Here is a 12,650-nt window from a genome sequence, read left to right on the forward strand (position 1 = left end):
CTAGCGTCTTCTACAGGACCAGGTCAAGCCCACCCTGGACACCATGCACAGAGAAAGGGGAAAGAAATTCGGGGAGGAAAATCTTGCTCTAGTCTATTAAAAGCATCCTAGCAGCCCGGTTAACATACTCAGTTGATTCAAACTGAACTGGTTGGAAGCTATAAATGGTCCTTAAAGCATTGAGGCCACGCCTATCCTGGGAGGGGCAAGAGCAATACCCGCCCACCCCTCCACACCTCCACCCCACCTCCCACCCCAGGTGGGACATGGCTAAGTAAAGGCCTGGTTCAGACACTGTCTAACTTTGCAGACAAAGACTTCGCTGTTGGATAGGAAATGGCAGACTCACAGTATCAGCCCAGGTCTCTGGATGACCTGTAACCAATCGACTCTAGTCACCCAAACACAACGGAGGCAGCTGCTTCAAAATCTACACAGCACAGGGCCCTCCTTCCTCAACACAGGACCGTGAAGCTGCTCTCTTGGTCTGTTTTAACAGTCAAGATGCTGGATCCAAGGACCTTGAATGACTGACTTCTGCCGATAAATGGCAGAGCCAACACTTGAACCCAGGATCCGTTGATCTCAACCACTTTGCCAGCCCAAAGGTGGTTTCTTTCTTTCTTGTTTATATGTAACTATTTTATTAACTGCCACTTTCATGTAACTTTCAGTGAATGGCTTCCAAATTGATTAAACAATTTAATACTATTTCGTAATGTTGTTTTATTTAATGGAGCACTTTATAGTTATTCTTTTTTTAATGATTTGGGAAGTTAGTATATAAATCAGTGGTTTGAACGTGACATTTGCTTTCTGGTCCCCTTTCTCTCCCTACATATCATCTTTTCCACCTCCACCTAGACCTCCTCCTCCTCTCCCCGTTCCCTGCCCACTTGCATGGCACACAAACACACAAGCAAGCAGCACATAAGCACACGGGCACAGTTAAAACTAGCCTCTGTATATAAGAGAGGAATAAAGTTCCTCAGGGCTGCGCTTATTTCTTCTAACACAGCCATCAGTGGTTTTCCCATTTTGCAGGAATGCCACAATCCTTTACAGCTGAGTAAAAATCCACACGCTACCTCATTTTCTTTACCGACTCCTCTGCGGATGGACGTTTAGGTTGGCTTCGTGTCTCAGCCACGGTGAAGAAGGCGGGCTACACTTGGATGTGGGAGAGTCTCTGTGGCATGATGACTTTACAGCCACTGGGTCTACTCCCAGGTGCAGTAGAGTTGAGTCAATGCAGGAGTTCTATTTGTGGCCTTTTGGGACCCTCACATTCACGTCTGTAGTGGCTGCAGCAGTGCCTATCCCACGAACAGTGAAGAAGGGCTCCATTTCTCCATGTCCTTGCCAGCATCTGAGGCTTTTTCTCCATGAGAGCCATTGTTGGTCATTTATTCTGATTTCTTCTTTTGAGAACTCTATCCAATCCGTTAGCCCATTTCTCAATTACGTAGAGAGGGAGGGGATGCTTGCTTTTTTTTTTTTTTTAACCAGTTACTTTTAAAGCTTGGTCTTTAAGGCACTCAAAATTTCTAAAATAGGTTGTCTATAAAACCTAGTCTCTTTAACTGAGGACTTCTGTCAATTTAAAACTAAATTAAATACTGTTTTTACTCCAGGAAGGAAGTACCAGGGCACCGTCACAATCTGATCAAAGCAGAACCAAGCTGACAGAGTAAAAAGAACTCAGTGCCCACGCTACACGACTCTCTCACAGACTCCCAAACTCCCCTCAGAAGCTTCAGAGAGCTGGGTCTCCATCATCTGCCTTCCTCTAAACCCTCTTACCTTCCAGACTCCCACAGAACACCCCACTAAGCTCAACAGCTTTTCCAGCCCAAAGTTTAAATGCCATTACAATCCTCCCCAAAATACCTGGTCAAAGCCTGTCTCAACAGTTCCCCCAGGACACTGTACTAGTTTCCGTCTCCAGGTTTCTATTGCCCTGATGAAGCAGCGTGACTAAAGCAACTTGGGGGAAGAGAGGGCTTATTTATGTTTAACAGTCTATCACGGAGGGAAGTCAGGGCAGGAACTCAAGGCAGGAACCTGGAGGCAGGAACTGATTCCGAGAGGTAATGGAGGAGTGCTAATTACTGACTTGCTCCTCTTGCTTTTCTCAGCTTACTTTCTTATGCACCCCAGAACCACCATTCAGGGGTGGCACCACCCACAATGGGCTGGGCCTCCCACACCAATCACTAACTAAGAGAATATACTGCAGACTTGCCTGCAGGCAGATTTTTCTCTCTACATGCTGATCTTATGGGGCATTTTCTCCACTAAGGTTTCCTCTTCCTAAATAACTCTGGCTTGTGTTGACATAAAGCTAGCCAGTGCAATACCCCCACTTTAGTACATAGGGAGCTCACACTGTCAAGACCAGGACCCAGTGTTCCAAGATCTCTGTAACTTCCTTGTATCAGAAGTGAAAAGTTATCTCTTATAACTCATGGCTCCCAAGGAAAACAAACAGGTCATTGGCACTTGAGGATGAATTTCACTCCACAGATGTAAGTTCGCAGTTATGCCTGACTGCATACAGAGAAGACATTAGGTGCTCTGGGACAATACACAGAGCTCTGTTATCTGTCAGCCAGAACACCTCACCTAAGGCATACATAGCACCATTTGATCATCAGGTAAAGCTGACCTGAGCATTCTCAGAGAGTTCAAGATTAACTCTTTCACACATGCCAACAATAAGCCTACTGCTCCGACATATTCATGGGATTCTCCACATTCACCCTCAACAGTGACAGAGCCATGACATCAGTTGGACTTGTCTTTGGCACACAGCACCTGGAAACCTGGTGCTGACCCATCAACTAATGAGATAAAGCCCAAGACAGAAAGCAGGGAGCCCTTGACAAGGCCCTAGCTTGGAGGGGGGGGTGGGGGATTTGTGATAAATGTTATTGGAACCACACCCTAGATAGACACAGACTACACTAGATTCGGATTTCTGCTTTATTATTCGATATCTGGGGCACCTTCAGTGAATAACAGGACCATTCCAGTACTTATTTTCCCAACTGTAAATTGTGTGCACTTGAACCCCACAAAAGTAGGCAGTAACCACAGGAGCCTGGAGCCCAGCTCAGCTGCTATGGGATGCAGAAGTCTTCCTTTCTGGATGAGATGGCCTTTTCGGGAGTGCCCCGAGTAAACATTTACCTTTGGCTTAACCCGGATTCTAAACAAAACCAATATTTGCCCCTTTAAATTTTTCCTGTTTCAGAAACCACCCTGTGTCAAAGGGAATAAGAATGCAAACCCCTCAGGGGATCCAGCAGCAGAGGGATGGCACTAAAGATGACAGAAAAGTGAACTATAGAGCAACCACAAAACAGTTCACATAGGTTGGGTGTGTCGGTTATTAAGTCAAATCACTGTATCCCCATTCTCTTTGGAAGTCACCACCAAAAAAAAAAAAAAAAAAGGATTTGTGATCCCTATCTCAGAGCTAAGATCTGTGACACATGCCTGTGTTCCTGGTGCTCAAAACGTTGGGGCAGGAAGTTCACTGAAGCCCAGGAATTCAGGGCAAGTCTGCATCTACAACACAGTGAGAACCATGTCTTATCTCTGTAATTCCAACCTAGGGAGCTGGGCAAGAGAATCATGAGTTCAAAGCCAGCCTTGGCTTATGTAGTAAGTCTGTCTCTGTCTCTCTCACACTTTCTTGCTCCCTTGCTCTTTCTCTCAAATGCACATATGCAAAGCTAAGACAGTAACAGTTCTCCACAGTCACAGACTTGTCGTGAAACATGGAAGAAGCAAGAAACCAGAGTCTGTCAGCCAGACATGGGAAATCTGTGTTACGATACATTTCTCCAAGTTAGTGCTATTAACTTTTTTTCCCCTCGTGGAAGAGGCATAGACAATGCTCTGCCCAGTTTGCACACAGCTCTTGGGAGGACAGGGCAGTGGGGAGAGGCTCCTTCCATAGCTCTGGAGATTCCTTCCACCCTCTGTCAAAGGCAAAGTAATATGCTTGGAAATTGTGAACTGGGGTAGAGTCATTTCTCCCATAACCATGAGAATGTGGCCTCTTTCGCCCTGTTTCTGCGTCCATGTCATACTACACAGAACAGGAGGGCACCACCCACTCAGAACAGGAAAAGACAGTCGACTCAACTCCTTACAATAGAACTCAACTCACCCTGGATTTTTCCTCAGCTTAGAAACCAGGTCAGCCATACCTTCACCGTCCCCTACTTCCTCCAAGCTCCTCTCCGGTAGCCTGCCAGGTGTCACTGAACTGGGGCTGGTCCTGATTCCAGGAGAGTACGGGAGAGTGTTGTTAAGGTTTTCTGGCTTCATCACCTACCTGGTGTCCAGATCACCTTAAGGAAGCTCATGGTCCCTACCAAGAAGTTTCTTGGCCTACAAGCAGTTAAAGGGTCACAGTGGCTCCATTTTGTATTTTCAGTGTCCCCAGACTACAGATGTGTTCCTATAATGGAAATACATCCCCTTAAAGCACTGAGCCTGAACTCTAAAGAGTGAGACCGGACTTCGGTTTGGTTGAGTTGCCCTGCAAAGACTGTGTTCTAAAGCTGAACCTTGCTCTAGTAAATAAGGCAAGACACTGTCAAGCAAATTCCCCTGAAATCCCATGCAGTCCTCCACATCAATTACTGTGAGGGGTGTGCGGCCAACCGTAAGAACCACCAGCAATCAGAATTAGCTCCCAGACCATCGAATTGAGCAACACTGGTGGCCTCGATGCCCGGTGAGGAAAGAAAGTTGTAGCCTGCCAGGTGGTGAAGAGATGAAGGGACAGTGATCCAATCAACGTCCAGCAGAGGTTCCTACGGAGCCTTCTCTGCAAGAAGGAACCCAGGGCTCAAGCAACCATGGCGGCTCCTGTGTGGGACAGCATTGTTCATCCTGAGACTCAGACTCCAAGGACATAAAAGCTACCATCTCCATTCCACCCATCGCCACCAGGCCTCTTCCCTATGAATGGTCTTTTTTTTTTTTTTTTTTTTTTTTTGGATTTGGTTTTTTCCAGACAGGGTTTTCTCTGTGTAGCCCTGGCTGTCCTGGAACTCACTCTGTAGACCAGGCTGGCCTCGAACTCAGAAATCCATCTGCCTCTGCCTCCCAGAGTGCTGGGATTATAGGTGTGTACCACCACCGCCCAGCTGGAATGGTTTTATAGAGAAAACTGCACAAAATGCACAGGCAGTAAGTACCAGGGCCAGGATTTGAACTCTGGGCTGCATGTGTCAGTATTTGCCTCTCATCTCCGAAGTGAAGACACGGGAGGGAACAATAAATCCATACGTTTCCACTTTTCTCCCCTAATTCAACGGTAAGCTATGGTTAAGTACCATTAAAATTAAAGAAACGCACATTAAAATATGTTGTCTCTGCCCACTGCTTATGATGTGTCTTAGAACTGTGCTGGGTAATTGGGGAAAGAGCAGGCAACTCTGAAAGGCGACTTTCCATTTCCAATATCATTCAGCCTGGTAATAATCCTATACAAAGGAGAAATGACAAGAGTTCTGAGACTCGATTTTTTTTTTTAACCTCGGTTTACTTAAAATCTGAAACAACCCCAACTCAACAAAAGAATTATTAAACACACGGAATATCCACAAGCAGAATAGGATTTAAAAAAATTAAAACTCACACTTTTGAAGAGTCTTTAAAGATTTCTCTAATGAAAATGGCACACGTGTGAAAAGGGCAGCACCCCTGGCACCTAGTCAGGGTCAGCTTGTCCCTCAGGACTGCCAGGCAAACAGAGCTAATCCTGGCACAGTGTTCTCACACCTGTAAATGTCAGAATGTCTCTTTTAAAAACATAATAGTGTGCCATTTTCAAGCTAAATTTTTAATGCATTATTTTTTTTTAAAACAAACTAGGAAAATGCCCCAAATAGAGTGTCAATTAATGAGAAAAACTCACAGAATTCTAGTCTCTTACTTGAAAGAAAAACACAGGGAGGAGAGGGTTGGGGAGGCAGGTCACCAGCTAAGATGGCTGCTCCTGCAGAGGACCCAGGTTCAGTCCCTACCTATATCAGGTGGCTCACCGCCACCTGTCACCCCAGCTCCATGCTGCCTTCTGGTCTTTGCTGGCACAGCACACGTGGGCTGTACATATAAATAGGCAAGCACACACATCAGAATAAATAACAAATAATAAATAAATAACATTTCAAAGGAAGAAAGAGTGAGAGGAAGAAGAAAAGGCAGCAGAGGGAGGAAAAGAGGAAGGAAGGAGTGGACAGAAGCTCAGGAGACAGCAGACAGGTGACAGGAGACAGCAGACAGGTGACAGGAGACAGCAGATAGGTGACAGGAGACAGCAGTCAGGTGTGTCTATTCACTGAGAAAAATGAATTGAAGGATACGCATCCAGAAATATTGGTGTTCTTCTGTGGTCACCCCTATATACATGAGATCACAGACATTTTGTTTACTTTTATATGTGTTTACTAGTGAACACATCAGCTATTTTCATGACTTCTGTGTTTTGGTTCCATGAGCTCCAACTTGCTCTCACTCCCTTTGGATTTAAGAACAAGCTAAAAGACAGGAGAGAGACTTGGTACCGTGTAACAGTTTCTTCTAAAATTGAAAGATCGAAAGACTGAAACATTCTATCCTTCAGAGAAGCTGCCTTATCCCAGAAGGTAAACAACTTAAAATAGGCTCCGAAGTCCCTGAAACTGACAAGATTTACTAGGCTCTTCCTCGTCCCCTAACCCCCCCCCCCCCCAAGAAGAAACAGTACAGACCAGTCAGGGTCACTCTCACACAAGCCAAGCTGCAGAGAAGACTCCAGACCAGCCTCCTGGAAGAAGCAGAAACCAAGCGGCAGGCTTGAGCTCCATTCTACAGCAGCTGAGTACCTCTCACTGACTTCACCCTGTCTGAAATTACGGAGATTCTACGATCTGAAATTTTATTTCTCTACATTTGTGACAGTTGTAGCCATTCTTCAAGTACTTCCCCTACACCAATAAGGAATTCAAACAACACTAATATCCAACCTTTTGATGTCATCTGACGAAACACTGGTTTTCTCACACTGTTTTTCTGTTTTCCATACTGTAAGATTTCCATCTATCTGCCTTCAAGTTCACTGATTTTTCTGTCGGTCATCTATTCTGCAGCTAAGTTGACCACCCAGTGTATGAGTTATTTCAGATGTCATTGTTTGGGTTTAAAGTTTCATCTAGTCGTTTTGTACTAGTTTCTATTTCTCGGCTGAGAATTTCAGTTTTTCCATTACTTTTAAGACTGGATCCAAATGTTGCCTCAACGCCATCTGAGTCATCTCTCTGTCACACTTAGTAATTATCATTCTCTTTAAGTTCTGTTTGAATATCCTTGTTGCTACTTTTTTTAATGTTGAGTAAAGTCAAGCTGAATTACAACCTGGACATCTGAATATTGTGTTATGAGATGCTGAGTCCTGTTAAATTCCTCAGAGAAATGTGGGTCCTGTTTGTTTTGGCAGCCAATGATGCTGCTCACTCTGCCGCCTCCCCTTCTATAAGTGGCAGCTGACATCAGTTCAGATTTCAAAACCTTGGCTATGCTGCTTTAGTTTCTACACAAGTCAAGTAATGGTAATAATTATACTTCCTAGCGCTTTTGTTTGCTTGTTTGATTCTCTTGGAAGATTAAAAGAGTTACTTCCTAACAGTCATAAAAGACCTAGAAAAGTGCATGTAAGGATCATCAGAGTCTCACAGGCTGCCACAGTTCATGCCACAAGCCTGTGCAGGGAAAGGGGGCATGAGCTTGCAAGGAGTCCATGTTCATGGCCTCTAATTCACTGAAAGTGAAAGCCACTTTTCTTATGAAAGAATCTCGACTCGAGTGTCTGTGTGGATCTTCTGGAAAACCCCATGGCAGAGGGGAGGGAGGTGATTCTATGAGGTGGTGCAAGAGATCTGTGCTCTGGAGTGGTCCTGCTTTCCATGGGTGGTGGGTGTGAGTCCTTTATTCTAAATCATGACACAGACAACATACTCTACATATACGTAGCTGGAAATAACCTTCATGAAAGTCCAGTGGAACAGGGTTATTTCTCCAGTTATCCTACAACCCTAAACAGAAACAAAGTCTTTAAGCTGTCTTGGAGGGCCTAGCGTGACTTTTATTTGTGCCCTCCAGAAGGCCACTGGCCAACCGCCCACACTTTGCAGCATCGTGGACAGAGGTCAGCCCTCCCTATTCCCTCAGCATCTGATCTCAAATGTTTATCTTCTCACCATGTTTCCGCATGTCTCCCCTTCTAGGCAGGACACTACTTAGACTTTCCCAGAGAAAGTGACCTTGCTGTCCCACTCTGTCCACTGCCCTCTGTACACAGACCAGGATTGCTTTTCAGTGGGTAGGTAGTTCTGTACTGTCCTGATATGGCCACAAGCCAGGATAGATTGACAGTGGGTAGTCATCGCTGATTCCGAGTGTTTTTGTCCCTGTACCTACGGCAGCATTTTCCAAAAACAGTTATCATTTTGCTGATCTCAAAGTCAAGCTGGAACCCATGACCACACTACCCTGACAACACGATAATCAGTTGTATTAAAATAAAAGGAACTATATGATTAAATATCAGAATTCACTGCATAAGGGCAAGCAGTATTTCATGAAATTTCGTCTCTAATAGATAATGGAAAAAATGGCTATAAATGGTCACTACATAGAGAAGTCCCACAGACCAGAGCAGCGTGCAGACATTCTTGCTTACAGGCCTGTCTACTTCTGAATCTTCTAGATTATTTTGAAACAAATCTCATGCATTATTCCATTCACAAATACTCCACTGTGTATGTCTTTAAAATCAAAAGCTTCTACCAGGTGTAGTGGCGCAGGCCTTTAGTCCCAGTACAGAGGCAGGTGGATCTCTGTGAGTTTGAGGCCAGCCTGGTCTACAGAGTGAATTCCAAGACAGCCAGGGCTACACACAGAAACCCTGTCTCGGAAAAACAACAGACAAAAAGCATTTTTGAAAAAGCAACTACATTGCTTATTGTTTGTGGAAGTAAAAATTAAAAAAATGTAAGGGACACAAGCTCAAAGAGAGAGATAGTGGTTCATCTCCAGCCATGTTCTCGGGTCTGGGACTCTGCACATGCTGACTAATGGAAAGAAGAAGACAAGAGAGGTAGGAAGTTATAAAGGAGGAGAAAAGCCAATCTCCCCTCTTAGCTTTGAATGGTTTCAAAAATACTATTGATAAACTTCTTAGAAGCAGAACAAGAAAGCAAGCATTAGCTAATGGTTCTTGACCTAACCAGGATTTCTGTATTTGCCAGCTAACCCCCCGGGGCACTACACGTGACACAGTTTAGAGCACTGTTCAAATAAAAGCTGTTGTCCCTGCTTGCCTCAAAAAATGGCTTGAGGACCAACAGTATTCCAGTTTCCATCCCTTCTCTAGGACTGAACATGGAACACCTCGGTCTGCTTTCTCTCCTCTGCCTGCTCTCCCTTCAGCATTGTCTATAAGGGTCTCCACAAGGATGAGTCCCTTGGAGAAGTGTTCTAGTAAGAGTCATAAAAGATCATCTTCATGGAGAGTGACTTTGGGACGGGAGGAGGGCCTCTCTCAGGAAAAGTTCCTAGGACTCCTAGATCACACACACCCTTAGAACAGCGGTCCTCACCCTTCCTGATGCTGCGACCCTTCAATACAGTTCCTCATGTGGTGACCCCCCCCCCCAACCACAAGAATTATTCCATTGCTACTTCGTAACTGTAATGTTGCTACTGTTATAAATCATAATGAAAGGGTTGAAAACCACTGCCTTAAGGTCATTTCTCTGCATAAAAGAAGAAGTCTCTGGTGAGACTTTATGAGGACCAAAGGAAACAAATGTTAAACAAAACAGGTATGAAGGGAACTTCAAAATCACTCAATGTTGGCATCCTACAAGACTCTACCTACACTTCCCTCACGAGTATCCAGGAGGCTGATAATCGTCCTTCTAAAACCCAGGGGCCCCACCCTCTCAGAGAAGTGGAGGGGGCCTGGAGGAGGAGCTGGGGGAGAGAGGAACGGGAGGGGGCAGCAATCTAGATGTAAAGTGAATAAATAAATAAATATTTTTTAAATTACAAAAAAATAAATAAAACAAAAATGCAAAATGTAAAAAGGTCATAGATACTTAGAAAATATGTTTTGGGTTCCATTTTCCGTTAAGAAAGGCCAAACGCCATGTATACATATTGTGTCTCTATTTGCAGAAGCATTTGACAAAAGATGAGCACAGTCATCCTGTCATTACCAAAAGACTTAACGCAATGGAAATATAATGATGTTCATAATTCTTAAGATTTGATTTTTAAAACAATTTGCCCTCCCCCAAATGTTTGAGGGTCATCTTATGTCAGCTTAATCTCCCGACATGTTCCCAGATAACCAGCCAGACATTACTGTGGACATATCTGTTTGCAGGAGATTACTATTTTGCCCAGAGTCTGACCACAGTGAATTGCCCTTCCCAGTGAAGGGCCTCACACCTATACAGTAGAAAGGCTGACCTGCTCACAAGCAAAAAGCAATTCCTCCTGCCTGAAGCTGAGCCGCCGAGGGCTATGCTTGCCCAAACATCATCTCTTCCTGGGTTTTATGCCTTCTGGCATTTGGTCAAGAGACTCTGTCATCATTCCCAATCCTTAGACCTAACACAGACCATAACTTCATCTTTGGCTCTCGTGGGTCCCCAGCCTGCCAACTGCAGATCTGAAGACATTTCAACCCTTTCAAAAGCATAAACCAATTCCTGGGGGAGGGGGGGTGGAAGACCGTTGATTCTGTTTCTAGCTTAATACTTTGATCAATAGCTTCAATACACTCTCAATCAAAATCCCAGCCACTATTTTGTGGAAACCAATGGCGAGTTAATTCTACACTAAGAAAAAAATATTTTAAAATCCAAAGTGGCAATCTTGAGGTTTGAGTGGGAAAGAGCTTTACCAGACTTCTCATGAAACTACCATAACCAAAAAGAAAGGAAAAGAGAAATAGACCCATGAACATCAGATTCTAGAACAGGACCACACATGTACACTCATATAATTTCTTAGAATAGTACAATGGAATTCAGTGGAGAAAAAAAAAGAGAGACTTAATAAATCATGCTGGTATCTAGGTAGCTACACAGAAACAGAAAAACTGCTCACCACTCTATCTAGAACATACATTTGAGGGGGATTCCGAGGTAGTTAATTTTCTCTGTGATCCAATACCCAATGGAAAAAAAGAAGAAGGATTTATTTTCACTCAGGATTTCAGACGCTTTGATCCATGATCACTGGCCCCATGAACTTGGTCAGATGGTTTGATCCATGATCACACGGCTTCATGTGCTTGGTTAGAAAGTCCTGATGGCAGGAGCGTGAGGCAGAGGCTGTTCTTCATGTCGCATAGGCAGAAGACAGACAGAAGGGGCAAAGAGGGAGGAGGCTGGGCAAGAAATAGCCCCAAGGAAATGACCTCAACGATGCACTTCTTCCCAGCAGGCCCTGCCTCTGCCCCCCCCCCCACCTCCCTACAATACTATCATTTATAAACTCATCAAGGGATTAACTCAAGCAGAACAAACCCTCATGGCCTGTCTCTAGAACACAAATCCCCCAGGGGTTTCTTTTTTCAACCAAACTGACCCTCAAGACTAAACATCACACTCTCATGTAACCTAGTACTGCATTCAAGAAGGGGGAAAAAAGACCTGTTTCTGTTCTACAGAGCATGAAAGTTGAAGAAGGAAAAACAGTCATACCTTTTTTTTTTGAAGTGCCCAGAGTCAGCTTTTAGCCACAAAACAGAGGCAGACATACCCAGAGCTTCATTTGCCTAAAATCCCAAGCAAGGGGCACTGGTATAGAGAGGTTGCTGAGATAGGTGCTGAGGGCGAGGAGCTGGGCAGGCTTCTGAATGAGCTGTAGCAAGGGATTCGCCAATGCTTTGTGGAGAACAAGGTCATTCAGGCGAAGGAGGAAAGTCCTTGGCATTTCCCAGCATAATGACCGTGCTGGATTTTCCATAGCTAAGTGGATGATGCCTCTGACCTGGCCCTGGCCTCCATCTGCACGTCCACTTGTCATGATTACCCATCTTCTAACAGATATTCAATATCTCGAGCAGATAATTACATGTTCCTCGGTGCAGCCCAGCAAACACCCACAGCCCAGTCCACACGTTACAGCATCCCCAAGTGCCTCTGCTCCCAGGGGAGAGGAGCAAAGAAAAATACAGCTGCAAGGTAGCCTGCATCTGGAGGGGCTAGAAGAGTCTAGATGTTCCTAGGAACACTCCTGGGGACACAGCTCAACCAGATGGGAAGAGCCAGGCACGCAGGAAGAGGGGAGCAGATAGGACTCTTCGGACATTTTTCTGTGCTTCCTATAGAGCATGGCATTGCCCTTCTCTTGTAGACATCGTTGATAAGTGCAGCCGAGCTAAGCACCTGACATTTTTCATCTGCCCTGACAGTTTCTTTGAAAGCCGCCTGTGGGGAAAGTCACCAAACAAAGGAACATACCAAGTAGGATGTTCTTTCTATGTAATCTTGCCAAGGTATCTCAATGGAACTTTGTTTGAAAAAAAAAAATCTTGATTTGCCACCCAAGTTGATTTGTGGTGGCTTCCA

At 44.7% G+C, this 12,650-nt stretch overlaps 1 protein-coding gene across 6 annotated transcripts in view; it reads right to left on the bottom strand.

The window, feature by feature from the left end:
- St6gal1 (ST6 beta-galactoside alpha-2,6-sialyltransferase 1) overlaps positions 1-12,650 on the bottom strand; it is a 131,144-nt gene that overhangs the window by 59,263 nt on the left and 59,231 nt on the right. Inside the window, exon 1 of one of the 6 annotated variants that reach the window (XM_052158514.1) lies at positions 11,781-11,932. The exons of 4 other annotated variants lie outside the window; for them this stretch is intronic. The gene's annotated coding sequence lies outside the window, so the exon portion shown is untranslated. Of the gene's footprint in view, positions 1-11,200; positions 11,457-11,780; positions 11,933-12,650 lie in introns of those variants that run through there. One more of the 6 variants, XM_052158515.1, reaches the window with a different exon arrangement.

Source organism: Apodemus sylvaticus, chromosome 15, assembly GCF_947179515.1.
Source record: "Apodemus sylvaticus chromosome 15, mApoSyl1.1, whole genome shotgun sequence".
Classification (NCBI taxonomy): Eukaryota; Metazoa; Chordata; class Mammalia; order Rodentia; family Muridae; genus Apodemus; species Apodemus sylvaticus.